Genomic DNA, 17128 nt, shown 5'->3' on the forward strand with positions numbered 1-17128 from the left:
CATCCAACGCTCAATCATTCCCACTAGCAACCGGTCTGAAGTTACTCTAGACCGGGCCATCATGATTCATAGCATCATGATTGGAGAAGAAGTGGAAGTTCATGAGGTTATAGCCCAAGAACTCTATAAGGTGGCGGACAAGTCCTCCACCTTGGCAAGGTTAGCCTTTCCTCACCTCATTTGTCACCTCTGTTATTCAGTTAGAGTTGACATAGAAGGAGACACCCCCATTGATGAGGATAAGCCCATCACTAAGAAAAGGATGGAGCAAACAAGAGACCCCTCTCATCATGAGATCCCTGAGATGCCTCAAGGGATGTACTTTCCTCCACAAGACTATTGGGAGCAACTGAACACCTCCCTAGGTGAATTGAGTTCCAACATGGGACAACTAAGGGTGGAGCACCAAGAACATTCCATCCTCCTCCATGAAATTAGAGAAGATCAAAGAATCATGAGAGAGGAGCAACAAAGACAAGGAAGAGACATTGAGGAGCTCAAGCACTCCATAAGACCTTCAAGAGGAAGAACAAGCCGCCATCACTAAGGTGGACCCGTTCTTTAATCTCCTTGTTCTTTATTTTCTTGTTTTTCAAAAATTTATGCTTTATGTTTGTCCATGTTTGTGTCTTATGATCATTAGTGTTTTAGTGTCTATGCCTTAAAGTTATGAATTTCCTATGAATCCATCACCTTTCTTAAATAAACAATGTTCTTAATTGAAAAAGAAAAAGAATTGCATGAATTTTGAATTTTATAACAGTTTAATTATTTTGATGTGGTGGCAACACTTTTGTTTTCTGAATGTATGCTTAAACAGTGCATATGTCTCTTGAATTTGTGATTCATGAATGTTGGCTATTGAAAGAATGATGAAAAATGAGACATGTTACTGAGGATCTGAAAAATCATAAAAATGATTCTTGAAGCAAGAAAAAGCAGTGAATACAAAAAAAAACGAAAAAAAAAGGAAAAAAAGATAGACGAAAAAAAAAAAAGAGAAAAAGAAAAGAAAAAGAAAGAAACAAAGTTGTGATCCAAGGCAAAAAGAGTGTGCTTAAGAACCCTGGACACCTCTAATTGGGGACTTTAGCAAAGCTGAGTCACAATCTGGAAAGGTTCACCCAATTATGTGTCTGTGGCATGTATGTATCCGGTGGTAATACTGGAAGACAGAGTGCTTTGGGCCACAGCCAAGACTCAATAAGTAGCTGTGTTCAAGAATCATCATACTTAGCTAGGAGAATCAATAACACTATCTGGATTCTGAGTTCCCAAAGAAGCCAATCATTCTGAGTTTCAAAGGATAGAGTGAGATGCCAAAACTGTTCAGAAGCAAAAAGCTAAAAGCCCCGCTCATCTAATTAATACTGATCTTCATAGATGTTTTTGGAATTCATTGCATATTCTCTTCTTTTTATCTTATTTGATTTTCAGTTGCTTGAGGACAAGCAACAATTTAAGTTTGGTGTTGTGATGAGCGGATAATTTATACGCTTTTTGGCATTGTTTTTAGTATGTTTTTAGTATGATCTAGTTAGTTTTTAGTATATTTTTATTAGTTTTTAGTTAAAATTCACTTTTCTGGACTTTACTATGAGTTTGTGTGTTTTTCTGTGATTTCAGGTATTTTCTGGCTGAAATTGAGGGACCTGAGCAAAAATCTGATTCAGAGACTGAAAAGGACTGCAGATGCTGTTGGATTCTGACCTCCCTGCACTCGAAGTGGATTTTCTGGAGCTACAGAAGCGCAATTGGCGTGCTCTCAACGGCGTTGGAAAGTAGATATCCTGAGCTTTCCAGCAATATATGATAGTCCATACTTTGCCCAAGATTTGATGGCCCAAACTGGCGTTCAAAGTCACCTTCAGAAATTCCAGCGTTAAACGCCGGAACTGGCACCAAAATGGGAGTTAAACGCCCAAACTGGCACAAAAGCTGGCGTTTAACTCCGAGAAGAGTCTCTACACGAAAATGCTTCATTGCTCAGCCCAAGCACACACCAAGTGGGCCCGGAAGTGGATTTTTATGTCATTTACTATAAGTAGGACCTTTTGCTATTGTATTTTCATCTTCGAACATCTAGTTCTTAGATCATTGGGGGGCTGGCCTCACGGCCATGCCTAGACCTTGTTCTTATGTATTTTCAACGGTGGAGTTTCTACACACCATAGATTAAGGTGTGGAGCTCTGCTGTACCTCGAGTATTAATGCAATTACTATTGTTCTTCTATTCAATTCCGCTTGTTCTTGTTCTAAGATAATCATTTGCACCCAAGAATATGATGAATGTGATGATTATGTGACACTCATCATCATTCTCACCTATGAATGAGTGCCTGACAACCACTTCTGTTCTACACGCAAACAAGGCTCTAATGTTTATCTCTTGGATTCCTGATACACGATGCATGGTTGATCGCCTGACAACCGAGTGCTTGCCTGACAACTGAGCCAGCCATTCCGTGAGATCAGAGTCTTCGTGGTATAGGCAAGAACTGATGGCGGCATTCAAGAGAATCCGGAAGGTCTAACCTTGTCTGTGGTATTCTGAGTAGGATTTAATGATTGAATGACTGTGACGTGCTTCAAACTCCTGAGGGCGGGGCGTTAGTGACAGACGCAAAAGAATCACTGGATTCTATTTCGGCCTGATCGAGAACCGACAGATGGATAGCCGTGCCGTGACAGGGTGCGTTGAACATTTCCACTGAGAGGATGGGAGGTAGCCACTGACAACGGTGAAACCCTTGCATAAGCTTGCCATGGAAAGGAGTAAGAAGGATTGGATGAAGACAGTAGGAACGCAGAGAGACGGAAGGGACACAGCATCTTCATGCGCTTATCTGAAATTCCCACCAATGAATTACATAAGTATCTCTATCTTTATCTTTATGTTTTATTCGTATATCACCATATCCATTTGAGTTTGCCTAACTAAGATTTACAAGATGACCATAGCTTGCTTCATACCAACAATCTCCGTGGGATCGACCCTTACTCGCGTAAGGTTTATTACTTGGACGACCCAGTGCACTTGCTGGTTAGTTGTGCGAAGTTGTGTTTATGCCATGGTATTGAACACCAAGTTTTTGGGGTTCGTTACCGGGGATTATGAGAGTTGTGAAAAGTATTGTTCACAATTTCGCGCACCAATAAGATAGTTATCTTATCTTATCTTTGAGTGAAGTCATCTTATCTTTTTAGGGGAACCGCCTTATCTTTCTAGGCTTTGGCTGCCTTTAGATTTGGGCTATGCTCTTTTGTCTGGGCCTACTTGGGCCTTTGTAGCGATCTGACTGAACTCTCTGGGAAGAGGTCGGGTGATCCTGACCTGAAGAGGTCGGTCGACTTTGTCTTTTATTAGCCCGGGTCAAACAACTAAGCCCAGGGCATGAGCTGTGCCCCTGCTTGAGCTTGGTCATTCTTCTGAGGTCGTGTCTTTTGGCCAACTTTTGACCTCTTTTGGAGGAGCTGCGCTCGAGAATTCTTTGTTGGTTTTTGTAGAACTTCTTTTTAGTGGCTTTGAATGCGGAACGTTTCGTTTCGCCCTCTTTGACTGCCACACCCATTTTTGGTATCCGCATTTCTTCTTTGAAACGTGCGAGGGTTTTAAAGTTCGTTTAACTCTTTTCTTACCGTTTCCCTCCTCCGCTTTTCATTTTGAATTCCTAAAGGCTTTGCTTCAGTTTCTTATTTCACCTTTCTTCTTCATTTTCTGGTTCGTTCGTGGTGCTACACTTTCTCTTGCTCTTAAGCTTTTTGACTTTCATTCGAAGGCGATTTTCGGGATAGGCTCGTTGTTGCTTTCTTTTTCCTTTACTTGAGAAGGCGATCGTTGGTGTTGCTTCAGTTGTTGCTTCAGCCTCTTAATCGCTTTATCATTCCCTCTTCACTGCAGGTTGGTTTTCCGTTTTCCACGCTTATTTTTGGATTTGAAAACTTTTGGTTTTGTGTTGGGAAACTTGAATCTTTTCTGCGTTATCGTGCTTGATTGTCCCTGTGATGCATGTTTTGGCTCTAATTTGCTGATTCTTTTTTTCTAATTTTGAATAATGAACTGTTACTCTGTAAAAAAAAGTTGCATATTTTTTATGATTTCTACGTGGTATGATAGTTTTCTTCTGTGGTTTTGCATGGATTGTTTTCTGCCAGAATAGGATTCGAGATGGTGCTAGGGTTTTAGGTCTTTAGGCTGTGCTTGTCGATTCTGATGTGCTTGTCGATTCTGATTTTCCTGCTTTCTAAGTTCTTGCCTTGTTACTACCTCCAAAGGATGCTCCTGGACCTTGGTGTGAGTCCTGGGGTTTCCTTTGTTGTACCTGTCTTCTATCATTCGTATGTTTTTGTCCGAGTTATGTCCATACTTGTCCGAGTTATTTGATTAGTAACCCACTTTTCCCTTTTTCTCACTGTAGGACTAGTTGGCCCATGTCTTCTCGTAAAGATATTGTTGAGATGTCTACTGAGGTCCCGGAGGGCATGTCTGATTGGCTGGATTCTCTTGTTCTGATGTGTGTCTGTGTGGTTGAATCCGAGTACTGCATACAACTTAGAAGGCATCATAGGATTTGTGGTAATAGAGATCAGGAGAAGAATTATACTACAAGAAAATGGAACATTTCTAACAAAAAATTTGTATAAAATTTAAAATTGTTACAAAAAAAATGATATTTTGTAATAATAATTTTTTATTGTTACAAAAGAACAATGTTTTGTAACAACATTACAAGTTGTTACAAAACATGATAATATTTTGTAACAACCTATTTTATTTTGTTACAAATTATGTAAGCTTTTGTAACGATATAGTGTTTTGTTACAAAATACTGTAATATTTTGTAACAAAAAAGAATAAGTTGCAAAAATTTAAAATATGTTGTAATAATTTTTTTTGTTTCAAAAACTCCAGTTGTTTTGTAACAAAAAATTAATTTGTCACCAAATTCAATATTGTTTGTAACAAGTTAATTATTTATCATAAATATAAGTGATGACATGTCATCATATACCTATTTTTCTATGCTTTTTCATACAAGAAATTGATGATTAGTGCTTAAATATTGCATTCTTTTGTGCTTAATTGGAAGATTTCCTTGATCTTTTAATTTTATAAATCTTGTAGGAAATAAGAAGAAAAAGAAGCAAAGAAGCACAAAAAAAGGAGAAAAAAAGAGCTTTGGGACACACTTTGAAGTTGGAGCACACTTTGGAGCCTTAGGCCACGCTTTTAAAAGCGTGGCCCATGACCAAATTAAAGGAGAATAAGCAATCAGCACACACTGCCCTGCTCTTGCCAAGGGCAGAGCAGAATCGTGATGCAAAGTGAGGTTGGAAGCAAGAATTTTCGCTAAGTTAAAATCTGGGCGCTCACAGCATGACCATGCCTCCTTCAAAGGGCTATAACTTGAGCTACAGACGTCCAATTGATGTGGTTTCAGTTGCGTTGGAATGTTTTCCAACGATATATAGCAATCCATATTTGGCGTAAAATTGAGGCATGAATGAAAGGCATCTTTAAGGGCCAAAAATAAGCGAAAATAAACCAATATGCTTCCACCAAGGTTCAAAGCTGGAGCCTCACCCCAAAGCAAAGTAGCGCTCATTTTTCTGCTCTGCCCTCTTGGAGAGCAGGGCAATGTCGTGCTCTCTTCATGGAAAATCAAGGAAAAATTGCTCCTCAAGTGCTTTCACCAAGGTTCGAACACAAGACCTTCAAGGAAGTAAAGGCAAGGAGCTTAGGCGCGCACACAACTTGGCACGGCCAGCACCAAGCACGCACGGGCAGCACTTGGCGCACCATGGCAACTCTGCCCTGCCCTCCACAAGGGCAGGGCAGCATCCTGACGCATCATACACACCAAGCACGCACGCAATGAAGCCGCATGCACCATTTCCTGCTCTGCCCTCCACAAGGGCAGGGCAGCTTCCTGGGAGCAAATAATCATGGGCCAAAAGTTCAATTTCATATAAATTCAATTCCTCACCAAATTGAATCAAGGCCATCCAAGACCCATTCTCCCTCAAATCCAAAGCAAGCAAAAGCCCACTCAATATGACTCAAAGGCACACAGAGAAGCTAGATTAGGTTTTTCATTTTTGTGAATTTGTTTTTAATTTCAATTTCATTTTCATTTTGTAAAAGAAGCCTATATAAAGGGCATTATTCTCATTTCAGAAGGGAGGTTGGCTCTAATAGGAGCTCAATTAGAAAGAGGCTAGTTCCACTTGGGAGCATTAGGATTTGAGAGCTCTCTCTTAGTTTTCATTTTCTGTTTTGAATCTTGGGTGGAGATTGGAAGAAATTCTGTTTTCATTCTCCATCTGCAACCTCTCTTGTTCTTCTTCTGCAAACTTTCATGTGAATTGTGATTTGAATCAAAGTTTTCTCCATTGCTTTCATCTTTAATTTTCCTGCATCTTGTTTGCTGTTGGATCAAGGAAGGGATTGATATCTAGACTTGTTTTTTAGTCTCTTTGATTCCCTGAGATATTCATTTGTCTCTTTAAATTTTACAATTGAGCTTAATTACATTCTGTGTTGCTTCTTCAAGAAATTTTCCATTTCTGTTTAAATCTGCTACACTTATTTCATCTTTTACTCCTCTACTTGATTGCTCTTTACATTTTCTTGTTGAATTTTAAATCCCCTGCACCCAATCCCCTTTACATTTGATGCAATTTACATTTCTTGTCATTTAAGATTTCGCCAATTTACTTTTCTTGCAATTTAAGTCTCATGTCTTTTATTTTCTTGTTCTTTAAGTTTCAGTTACTTTACTTTCTGCACTTTAAATTTTCCTTGCTATTTACTTTCTGTTGGCTGCATTTCACTCAATTCCACTTCAATGTTAGCTTGACTAAACTAATCACCCACTAAAGTTGCTTGATCCATCAATCCCTGTGGGATCGACCTCACTCTTGTGAGTTATTACTACCTGATGCGACCCGGTACACTTGCCGGTTGGATTTGTGTGTTGGAAAATTCGTTTTTCCAGAAAAACAACATCAAGTTTTTGGCGCCATTGCCGGGGATTGATTAGATCAACAATGATTAAGTGGGTGAGAAGTCTAGATCAAGCATTTTTTTTGTTTTTGTTCTCTGTTTTAAAGTGAAACCAAGGTGTTTGAGTTTTTGCCTCACTAAGAAATTCTCATCTCTGATATGAGTAATTTCAATTTTCCTTGGTGTTGTGTTTTCCAAAATTTAAATGGAGTTCAACTCATCTTATGATCAAACAAATTTTATGGGATATTACCCACCATCACCAATCTCTAATGGTGGTTGGGAATATCACCAAGAAAATACAAATTCTAAGCACTCCAATCCATGGAGATTTGCTTCACAGACACAAGATGAGCAAGAAAACCATATGGGATATTTCCCTCCACCACAAAATGATGCAAGTCATAATTCCAATGGTGGCTGGGAAAGGAATTCTAATGCTCCATATGATATTCATCCAAAGAAATCATCACTTGACCATGCTTCAACAAAAAGCCTCTATCAAAATTCACCACCCACACAAACTTCCATGAACCAAAGCCTCTCAAAGCTTGAGACCATGTTTGAAAAATATGAGAGGGAGGCACAGATATCCTGGAACGAGCAAGAGAATTCATTCAAAAACATGAAAATAATGTTAGCTCAATTGGTGAGTGCAACAAGGAAAGAGGAAAAACAAGAGGAAGAGGGTACTGAGTCAAATGAATTTTTAGTGAAGAAGGAAGAGGTGGTGGAAATATTTGAACCTGAAATTGCACTTGAGATGACAAGAGCACATGACAAATCACAACTCTCACAAACTTCCCTGGACCAAAATGCCTCAACACTTGAATCCATGATTGAAAGGTATGAAGAGGAGATGAAGAAAGCTTGGGAAGATCAACAAACCTCCTCCATGAAAGAGCTATTAAAGCAAATGTTGAGTGTAAAAGAGGAAGTGGAAGAACAAGCTAGTGAGGAGGACAATCAAGAACATCCAAACTCAAGGGAAACAGAGAGGCACATGAAGGACAAGCTCATTGAACCACCAATTCAAAAGGCTCTGGATGAAGATCAAACTCCAAAAATCACACAGCAACCATGTCTTGACATCCAAGAAGTGAAGGCAACTAACAAAAGCACCAATCCTGTCCCTGAACCAGCAAGCAAGCTCAATCAAGCCAAATTCAAAAGGAAGCTTGCTGAAAAGAGGCCAAGAGAAGGGACAATAGCTGAAACTTTCCCCCCTTGAGGTCATACCTCCTAACAAACTGGAAAAAGAGGAAGAAAGTAAAGAAAAACATGTCAAGCTAATGACACTAAAAGAGCACTTGTTGGGAGGTAACCCAACCGTAGGTATAATTTCTCTTCTCTGCTTGGTTTTCTTTCTTTGCTTTGTTTAAATTCAATAAATTGGCATATGGTTACATTCTAAGTTTGGTGTTGCCATGCAACACATTGTTTTCAATCTTTTTGGATGATTGCATCAAATAAAAAAAATGAAAGTGACACACCAAGATTCTAAGTTTGGTGTGCCACTTATTTTTCTATGCAACTCATCTAGCAACATCACTTGTCTGCATAATCATATTGCTTTTGCATTGTTATTTTTCTTTTGTTTTGACATTTTGTTTGCATTCTCTTTGTTTTAGTCACCTCTTTATTTTTAAGTTTTCTTTTATCAACTGTTTTTGTTAATACAGCATCAAGAGATCCTCATTCATGACAGATTTTTGGCTTGGTGATTGTATTCAACAAATAATAGTTTCTTTTGTTTAGTTTTATTTCAAATAAAATTGACATATGGTTGCATTCTAAATTTGGTGTTGCTATGCAACAAAATTTGGTTCTAATTCTTACTAGATACTTGCATTAATTTCAAGTGAAAGTGTCACACTAAGTTTGGTGTGCCACTTATCTTTTACGCAATGTGTTGTGCTCACCTTCTTATGTTTGCAATCAAAATGTCTTTGTCTCTGATGCCTTGATTGTTATCTTTCATTTTGCTTACTTAGAACACATGTACTACTAACTTTTCATTGTGTAAGACATTCATGATCCATCTTATCCCCATAGCCATTGTTCTAATTGTTGCTTGAGGATGAGCAAGCATTCTGAGTTTGGTAAGGGAAAGAGGAAGAATAGAGGAAAAAGGACAACAATAGAGAAGATGGACTACAAGGTTGTAAAGTTCCTTTTTCTCTCATTTGTTTCCAGCACTTAAATTGCATGATTGTCTTCATCTTTTCTGTTTACATGTGTGTATGAATAAAGCATAGCTTGAATCTTGATTTGTAACATATTGCTGTGGCATTATGACTACCAACTTGAGTTTTGTGAATTCAAAAGCAAAAAAGCATCATGATCATAAACAAACAAGGAATTAAAGAAGAATTTAGCATGTGCATACAAGTATTGGAAAGCTAGTATGATTGATTGTTGCTCAATTGCATTGGATTTTATTTAATTGAAGTTTTTCATCTAGTACATTTTGTGAAATCTTTTAAAATCATGAAAACCTTGAAGAAGCAAATACAATTAAAGCAAGAAAAGAAAAAGGGAAAGAATGAGAAAGCTGAAGGCTCTGAGTACCAATGGCAATTTATTTGCTAAGTGCTTGTGGTGTTTATGTATCAAGCCAAATGCTTGAAAACAAAACACTTAGAAGTCAAGGCTAGGCTCAAGTGCAAAAGCACTCCCTCAAAGCTCAAGGCTCTGAGCATCAATGATTAGAGAGTCAAGAAAAGAAAAGAAAAATGAGCTTAATGAAGTCCTCTAATTAAATGCTTGTGGTGCTTATGTATCAAGTGGTAATACTTGAAAACAAAGCATTTAGAAGTCGTAGCTTTGTTATTAACTCATGGGGCAAAGCACCCAAAAGGAGAAGCTAAAAAAAAAAAATAAAATCAAAAGCTTGTTTCAAGGAAGAATTATAAGAAAAAGATTTCATAAATTGAGCTAGATAGAAGCATCAATCATTTACATCTCTTTTGTAATTGTAGCATGCATAGAAAACTAGCTTGCCATGAACATTAACTTGCTACTCTTCTTACCTTGGATTGTCAATTTCTATTGCATGATTCTTTTCTTGCTTGGGGACAAGCAAGGTTTAAGTTTGGTGTTGTGATGACATGTCATCATATACCTATTTTTCTATGCTTTTTCATACAAGAAATTGATGATTAGTGCTTAAATATTGCATTCTTTTGTGCTTAATTGGAAGATTTCCTTGATCTTTTAATTTTATAAATCTTGTAGGAAATAAGAAGAAAAAGAAGCAAAGAAGCACAAAAAAAGGAGAAAAAAAGAGCTTTGGGACACACTTTGAAGTTGGAGCACACTTTGGAGCCTTAGGCCACGCTTTTAAAAGCGTGGCCCATGACCAAATTAAAGGAGAATAGGCAATCAGCACACACTGCCCTGCTCTTGCCAAGGGCAGAGCAGAATCGTGATGCAAAGTGAGGTTGGAAGCAAGAATTTTCGCTAAGGTAAAATCTGGGCGCTCACAACATGACTATGCCTCCTTCAAAGGGCTATAACTTGAGCTACAGACGTCCAATTGATATGGTTCTAGTTGCGTTGGAAAGCTGACATTTAGAGCTTTCCAACGATATATAGCAATCCATATTTGGCATAAAATTGAGGCATGAATGAAAGGCATCTTTAAGAGCTAAAAATAAGCGAAAATAAACCAATATGCTTCCACCAAGGTTCAAAGCTGGAACCTCACCCCAAAGCAAAGTAGCGCTCATTTTTCTGCTCTGCCCTCTTGGAGAGCAGGGCAATGTCATGCTCTCTTCATGGAAAATCAAAGAAAAATTGCTCCTCAAGTGCTTTCACCAAGGTTCGAACACAAGACCTTCAAGGAAGTAAAGGCAAGGAGCTTAGGCGCGCACACAACTTGGCACGGCCAGCACCAAGCACGCACGGGCATCACCTGGCGCACTATGGCAACTCTGCCCTGCCCTGCACAAGGGCAGGGCAGCATCCTGACGCATCACACACACCAAGCACGCACGCAATGAAGCCGCATGCACCATTTCCTGCTCTGCCCTCCACAAGGGCAGGGCAGCTTCCTGGGAGCAAATAGTCATGGGCCAAAAGTTCAATTTCATATAAATTCAATTCCTCACCAAATTGAATCAAGGCCATCCAAGACCCATTCTCCCTCAAATCCAAAGCAAGCAAAAGCCCACTCAACATGACTCAAAGGCACACAGAGAAGCTAGATTAGGTTTTTCATTTTTGTGAATTTGTTTTTAATTTCAATTTCATTTTCATTTTGTAAAAGAAGCCTATATAAAAGGCATCATTCTCATTTCAGAAGGGAGGTTGGCTCTAATAGGAGCTCAATTAGAAAGAGGCTAGCTCCACTAGGGAGTATTAGGATTTGAGAGCTCTCTCTTAGTTTTCATTTTCTGTTTTGAATCTTGGGTGGAGATTGGAAGAAATTCAGTTTTCATTCTCCATCTGCAACCTCTCTTGTTCTTCTTCTGGAAACTTTCAAGTGAATTGTGATTTGAATCAAAGTTTTCTCCATTGCTTTCATCTTTAATTTTCCTGCATCTTGTTTGCTGTTTGATCAAGGAAGGGATTGATATCTAGACTTGTTTTCTAGTCTCTTTGATTCCCTGAGATCTTCATTTGTCTCTTTAAATTTCACAATTGAGCTTAATTACATTCTGTGTTGCTTCTTCAAGAAATTTTCCATTTCTGTTTAAATCTGCTGCACTTATTTCATCTTTTACTCCTCTGCTTGATTGCTCTTTACATTTTCTTGTTGAATTTTAAATCCCCTGCACCCAATCCCCTTTACATTTGATGCAATTTACATTTCTTGTCATTTAAGATTTCGCCAATTTACTTTTCTTGCAATTTAAGTTTCAGCTCTTTTATTTTCTTGTTCTTTAAGTTTCAGTTACTTTACTTTCTGCACTTTAAATTTTCCTTGCTATTTACTTTCTGTTGGCTACATTTCACTCAATTCCACTTCAATGTTAGCTTGACTAAACTAATCACCCACTAAAGTTGGTTGATCCATCAATCCCTGTGGGATCGACCTCACTCTTGTGAGTTATTACTACTTGATGCGACCCGGTACACTTGCCGGTTGGATTTGTGTGTTGGAAAATTCGTTTTTCCACAAAAACACCATCAATAAGCATATTTTATAACATTTTTTTTTTCAAAATGTTAAACACTTTAAGAGTAAAAAAAAATTATATATATATTTTTTTCAAAATAATTCTATTTTATTTCAAAAATTAAAATTTTTTATATAATGTATGTATTCATTAATTTTTAAAAATTATAAATATTATTTTATATTCATCTAAATAATTAATGTAAAATTTTTATTAATAATTAGATTTTTACACTACAAATTTTTTAATAATTAGTGGAGATTTTTTAGTGGAAATTTTTAAAAACATACACAAAATATTTTATTTGTGGCAAATTCTAAAACTCCCCTGCATAATTTTAAAAATCCCCCCACTATTACACATAATTAAAATTCTCAACCCCCTCCAAACAAACCCTAAAGCTCTCAGCCATCATAGTGTGAGAGAGAAGATCTTGTGAAAATGTGCAAGAGGCTAGCTTCAACCCTAAAGCTCGCAGCCGTCGCTACCTCCATCGCTACCGCCATCACCACGACCATATCTGTAAGACCCGGAATTTTTGAAAAATCTTATTATGATCAAGTCTCAAATCATATAGTTATTTATAGTTTTAATTTCAGAAATTATTTTATTAAAGATAATTAGAGCAAGTTTTGATTAATTGAATTTAAAATAAATTAGGATTATTATCCAATTTTACAATTATTGGATTATTTTCTATATTTAAATTATAAAGTAGGAAATTATGAAATAATAAGAATTTTATATGATCTGGACTAAATAATTAATATTTAAAATATTAATACTGCTGCTTTGGAAAATAGAAAAATTAATTCTATTAATTCTAATTTTTGGATTTGAACATTTTATTAAAAGTAATTTGTAAAATTGATGAACAAATAGTATTTTTATACATTATTATTGTTGGAGTAAAATTTATTCTTAATTACTATATTATCCCCACTTTTATACATTATGAATTATGTATGTTTTTACATATTATATAAATGTAAACTTGCTTAGTAAAATAGTTAATATATTAGTTAATTAAAAAAATAATTTAGTAAATTATGCATGCAATTTATATTAAAAAAATTATTACAAAATACTTATTTTACTTTTGTAACTAAAGAAAAAAATGTTACAAAATCAAGTTACATTTTGTAACAAAATTTTATGATAGGAAAAAATAGATTTTCACTAAAAATAGCTTGAATATCAAAATTTGTTACCACTTTTGTAACGACTTCTGCTTTTTTGTATTAGAAAAATTTGTTACAAAATATCACTTTGAATTGTAACAGTTCCGTTTTTTGTTACAAAAACTTTATGTAATGGGACATACTGCAACGGCCCATTTTTTGTTACAAAATCTTTTTGTTTCAAAATTTCGATTTTTTGTAACAAGTTTTTTTGTTACAAATATTGCTTTTTCTTGTAGTGTTACGAGTTGATAGTGCCTGACCCCGAGAAGAGGGTTAGCTTCCCTTCTTTGATAAAGAGAGAGCGGCCCTTCTTCTATGCATATGATTACTTCTTTAGCCAACTGAATATCACCATTCCCTTTACTCCCTTTGAGACTGACTTGTTGTAGTCCTGTAATGTGGCTCCATCCTAACTCCATCCGAACTCGTGGGGTTCCATAAAGATCTTTCAGCTGTTGTGTCAAGAACTGGATGTCCGACCTTCTCAAACTCTTTTTCTTTATCTTTTTGTTTTGACGAAGCCTGGGGCAGCTAAGAAGAATACTTCCTGGATTTCTTTCTGAGCTGCCCAGGGGAAAAAGTTTTTTCTATGTATGATGAGTCTTTTAGGGATTTTAAAAACTTCTATTTCAAGGTCCAAACTGTTGAAGGAGCTCGGCCTTTCTATTTATACCAGAATAACGAGCCCACCTTCCCTTTATGCTGGCAAAAGAATGTGGTAGTGTCTAGGTATTCATGGGAAATGTTGGATGAGGTTGAGTAGGCCTTTGTGCATGTGCTAGAGGAGAATTGGGGGGAACCTCCTCACCTCGACACCAAGAGGTTCTTGGGGGATCCCTTTCTTCTACAAGCTGAATTAGGTAGTGATCGACTTCTATTTTTTTTTTATTTATCTTTTTCCTCCAGTTGTGACTTGACTATGTTCGCTTCTTTTTCAGAGATGTTAATGAATTCAGACTCTATGAAGGCCTTTAAAAAGGCCAAGAAAACTACGGCTGCCCAGAATATTTCGGCCAGGGCTGCGGGGGAAAGCTCCTCTCAGGTTCCTCCTACGAAGCCGGTCTTAGGTGCTTCTGGGCCGAAGAAGGTTATCCCTACTCCTCAGGTCCGTGTGATTGATCCTTCCTAACCAATTCTTGGTGCTACCTCTGGCCCTCCTCCAAAGAGGCAGAGGACTGTTGAGCCCTTCAATTTGGATGTCCCTGATTTTGATGCTGTGGGGTTTGTGGACAACCAGATTGCTCCTTATGGCCGACTTCCTATGAATGATGTGTCCATTCTCCACCATCTGGACTTTATTACCCGAAGTAGTGTTAAGATGGCACACATAGGAGCAGCCTTATTCCAGACCGCTCAGGACATTCCCATTCACGCAACGATGTCTTTTATGGAGGAGGCCAAGTCTGAGTTTGATAGCATCAAAGGTTTGAAGAATGAACTGGATGCTAAGGTGGCCAAGCTGGAGATAGATTTGGAAAATAAAAAGACTCGAGCTACTGCTGTCGTGGCTTCTGCAAATCTGGCTAAGGAGATGGCGCAAAAGCATAAGGAGAGCTATGTCTGTACTTACGTGGAACTGCTGGAGACCAAAGAGAGGTTAGAATCTACTCAAGCTGATTATACCGAGCTCTAGGGCCATCTAGTGGGTAGTGTGACTGCTGCTTATGAGAATTTGAAGGCTCAGGTTTGAGTCCTCGTACCCGAGCTTAACCTGACTCTCTTTAGCTTAGACAATATTGTAGAGAATGGTAAGATTGTCCCTGCCCTAGATGACGATAATGAAGATGTAGATCCACCTCCTGTGCCATCAACCAAAGCTTCTGTTGCCCCGACTTCTCCAACTCCTACAATTGAGGTCGGCCATTCTGAGTCGGACCCTGATGTGCAGATCTTGAACCGGCCGGATGGAACCGTTGATGCTGCCCCGCTTGTGACTTGTCCTCTTTCACTTCGAGATGCCGCGACTGGGGAGTCTTTGATTCCTTTGTAGTTTCTGATTTGTTTTTATGGCCCGGCTTGTGGGTCTTTGAACTTTTGGTTGTTTTTGTAATTGAGCCTGGTGTGGCTTTTGACACTTTTAGTTGTTTTTCTCAACAACTTTATTTTGGAAAAACAAATGCTTTTGAAATCTTTGAGGTAGGCTTTTGGTGGCCCCTTGAGTCTTTATAGTAGCTTTGCTTATCTTGATGTGTTTCTTTGACACTTCTAGGAATTTTAAGAGTGTTTGAGTTTTTGCTGTCCGACCTCTTTTTTGATTGCCTTTGTGTTTGTTTATTTCCTGCTTTAGTCGAAGTGACCTTTGAGTCTGGCTTTGTTCGACTATTCTTTTTAGTATTCTCATAGAACACTTATAAACCAATTTGGGTGAGGTCGTGGCTCTTTGGGTCGAGCTGTGTCCCTTCTAGTGTACGCCTTCTGCTGGTCGACTTCTCTTGTCAAACCTTCTCGAGTTATTTCTGGTAATCCATTTTTAATTTAACCTTGCTGGGTCTCTTTGAATGGATTTACTTTTTATAACTCTGTCGCTTTAATCTGATTGGATGATGCTTGAAAACTCGTCTCTCAACAAATATCCCTTTGGCAAGTATACCGAATTGTCGTCAAGTAAAACTCACAATAGAGTGAGGTCGAATCCCACAAGGATTGATTGGTCAAGCAACTTTAGTTAGAAGAATATGCTAGTTGAGCTAAACAGAATTTAGATTGAGAACTTGCAGAAATTTAAATAACTGGAAAGTAAATAACATAAATTAAAGTGCATAATCTTAAATGGGGAATTGGGGTAATGAACATGAAATTAAATGGCAGAAAGTAAAGAGAATGGGTAAGATCAGAAATGGGGAAATCATTGGGTTCAGGAGATGTTGCATTCTCCGGATCAAGTTCATTCTTATCTCTTCCTCAATCAATGCATTCATTGATCTCCTTGGCAATCTTAAGTGATTGGATCCCAATTCCTTGGCAATCTAATCTCTCTAAGCTTAAACAATTGCCCAATTCCTTGATTTAATTGCTCATAGGAAGAGATGAAGTGTGGTCACTGATTATACCACATGTATTTCCAAATCAAAGTATTGGGAGGATTACATGTCACTATATCCGCCCAGACCCCAATTTGGTCCAACATGAGAAAGCATTTCTAGCATGATCTCCTCATCCCTTTTCTAAGGCTCAAAGGAGATCCAATTATGGAGAGTTTCTTTTCCAAGACAACTAACCAATTGAATTAAGATCAAAAGCTTTCTAGTAAGATCAAGAGAAAAGAAAGAAGAAGAAGAATGAAAATTATAATTGATCCATCAAATTACAACAGAGCACCCTAACCCAATGAAAGGGGTTTAGTTGTTCATAGCTCTAGAAATGAAAAATGGCAGAAAAGAAAAATCCATGCTAAAAGTGCAGAAAAGTAAATCCATAGAGAGTAGTTCCCAAAAGTGCCAAGCTTCTCTATAGTTCAAAACAACTCTTATATATACTACTCCTCTTAATCTTCTAGTGAGTTCTTCAAGTCTTGGATGTGGGCTCTGGATCTTGAGTTGAACCAGTTCTCATTTTTAGTGGGCCCAGCTTGCAAAGAAATATGAATTAGGCTTGGGTATTTAGTGAGATTAACGTTGAGTGCCATTGTGGGTTCGAGAATGTTAGTGGCATTCACTTTTTCCACTAACGTTCCAACCTTATATACCCGCGTTAACTCCAATGTTAGTAGTCTTAACGTGACCACTAACGTTGCCTTTTTCAATTTTTGACCAACGTTATTGGGACTCATTTTTCCCAATAACATTGGCTTATACCCCTTCGCAAATGTTAATGGG

Source organism: Arachis stenosperma, chromosome 5, assembly GCF_014773155.1.
Source record: "Arachis stenosperma cultivar V10309 chromosome 5, arast.V10309.gnm1.PFL2, whole genome shotgun sequence".
Classification (NCBI taxonomy): domain Eukaryota; kingdom Viridiplantae; phylum Streptophyta; class Magnoliopsida; order Fabales; family Fabaceae; genus Arachis; species Arachis stenosperma.